Genomic DNA, 2,500 nt, shown 5'->3' with positions numbered 1-2,500 from the left:
TCACCCGTAATATTGTGTCCTCGCAGGGTATGGAGGAAGAATACCGTAATTTGTGGGTACGAGCAGGGGGTGACAGTGATGCAATCCCAACATTCGTTCTCAGGGACTCGGTGTCAAAAGAACCTGTATATCCGAGACCCTGCGATTGGAGGGAGCATGAATTTCAGAGATGGTGCGAAAAGCCGGTTCAAGGAAGGGGCATTGTAAACTTTGCGCATGATAGAATCAGTAATGCTTGGTTGAGGCCATGGTGCGGCTTTAAACAATGCTTCTTTATCGCAGCACTACAACTAAGGGCAAATATTTACCCAACAAGAGAAAGCTTGAACAGAGGCAGAGATGGGGCCCTACGTTCCTGCAGGAAATGCTCTGCCAGACTTGAGTCCCTTTCGCACATTCTCGGTCAATGTCCTGCAGTACAGAAAGCAAGAATTGCGCGACATAACAAGATCAGTAACATTCTGGCAGACGAAGCGGCTAGATTGGGCTGGTCTGTATACAAAGAGCCACGGTTCATATCCGAGACGGGAGAGATGAGAAAGCCTGACCTCGTGTTTGCAAAAGATGAGGAGGCGGTTGTGATCGATGTCACCGTCCGTTTTGAGCTTTCAAAGAATACCTTGTCAGATGCTGCCTCGCACAAAGTTTCGTACTATACCCCTCTTGGTGATCAAGTCAAAGTGCTGACGAAGGCTAGCAAGGTCACATTCTTTGGATTCCCGGTTGGGGCAAGAGGAAAGTGGCCCCTTGAGAATAACGAGGTACTTACCTCCCTGGGCCTGACCAAACCCAGAACGACATCACTGGCCAAGATGATTTCCCGCAGAACGCTGCTTTTCTCTCTTGATATTCTGAGAATGTTCTGTGGAAATTATGCGGTCTATGAACAGTCATAGACAACCTCCGAAACAAATAATAGTTTTGTTTTAAGATGTCATTTGTTTTAGATTGATTTTGTTATTTTCGAAGGTGAAGTCGGTTTTTATTTCATTTTACTATTTTCCACAATTTAGATTGTTATTTTCCAAGACGGAGTCTTGGTTCTTTTTTTTATTGTTAGTTTTTTTTTTTTTTAACACGTCGTATTTGTTACTTTAGAGCTTAGAGGGGACTTTATTTTCGCCTTACTATTTTCTGCCTACAAAGAAGATTAAAAATAAGCTTTTTTCAAGATGGTTTTGTTATTTTCCAAGGTGAAGTCTTGGTATTCTTATTTTACTATTTTCCATAAAGAAGACCTTTTCTTTTAGATTTTGTTATTTTCCAAGACGAAGACTTGGTATTTTTATTATATTGCTATGTTTTACACGAAGCTTATTCAAGAGCACTTTTATAGATTAGACTTTGTTATTTTAATTCTTTATTTTTGGACTACATCAGTTCGAGAGTCCTGTAACTTACTATTTTCTGCCTACAAAGAAGATTAGAAATAAGCTTTATTTAAGATGTTTTAGATTAGATTTTGTTATTTTCCAAGGTGAAGTCTTGGTTTTTTTTATTTTACTATTTTCCACAAAGAAGACTTTTCTTTTCTTTTAGATTTTGTTATTTTCCAAGACGAAGACTTGGTATTTTTTTTTGGTATTTTTTACAGGAAGCTTTATTCAAGAGCACTTATATAGATTAGACTTTGTTATTTTAATTCTTTATTTTTGCACTACATCAGTTCGAGAGAAGACTACAAACCAGCTTTATTTAAGATGTTTTAGATTAGATTTTGTTATTTTCCAAGGTGAAGTCTTGGTTTTTTATTTTACTATTTTCCACAAAGAAGACTTTTCTTTTAGATTTTGTTATTTTCCAAGACGAAGACTTGGTATTTTTTTATTGCTATTTTTTTACACGAAGCCTATTCAAGAGCACTTATATAGATTAGACTTTGTTATTTTAATTCTTTATTTTTGGACTACATCAGTTCGAGAGTCCTGTAACTTACTATTTTCTGCCTACAAAGAATATTACAAATAAGCTTTATTTAAGATGTTTTAGATTAGATTTTGTTATTTTCCAAGGTGAAGTCTTGGTTTTTTTTATTTTACTATTTTCCACAAAGAAGACTTCTTTTCTTTTAGATTTTGTTATTTTCCAAGACGAAGACTTGGTTTTTTTTTTATATTGCTATTTTTTTTTTTTTTACACTGCTTTATTCAAGAGCGCTTATATAGATTAGACTTTGTTATTTTAATTCTTTATTTTTGGAATACATCAGTTTCAGAGTCCTGTAACGTACTATTTTCTGCCTACAAAGAAGACTACAGACAAGCTTTATTTAAGATGTTTTAGATTAGATTTTGTTATTTTCCAAGGTGAAGACTTGGTTTTTTTATTTTACTATTTTCCACAAAGAAGATTTTTCTTTTAGATTTTGTTATTTTCCAAGACGAAGACTTGGTATTTTTTTTATTGCTAGTTTTTTTTTATATGTTACTTCAGAGCATAGAGAGGACTTTATTTTTACCTTACTATTTTCTGCCTTCAAAGAAGATTAAAAATAAGCTTT

General features: G+C 34.6%; 1 pseudogene; it reads left to right on the top strand.

Moving 5' to 3' along the window:
- Window positions 1-2,500, top strand: part of LOC142916719 (28S ribosomal RNA) — an 8,127-nt pseudogene that overhangs the window by 3,346 nt on the left and 2,281 nt on the right.

Source organism: Petromyzon marinus, unplaced genomic scaffold (assembly GCF_048934315.1).
Source record: "Petromyzon marinus isolate PM22_M1 ecotype Great Lakes invasive population unplaced genomic scaffold, UKy_Petmar_22M1.pri1.0 PM_G_Scaffold_40, whole genome shotgun sequence".
In the NCBI taxonomy this organism is placed as follows: domain Eukaryota; kingdom Metazoa; phylum Chordata; class Hyperoartia; order Petromyzontiformes; family Petromyzontidae; genus Petromyzon; species Petromyzon marinus.
Note: the sequence above shows the minus strand (reverse complement) of the source record. Positions and strands in the feature narration are given on the sequence as shown.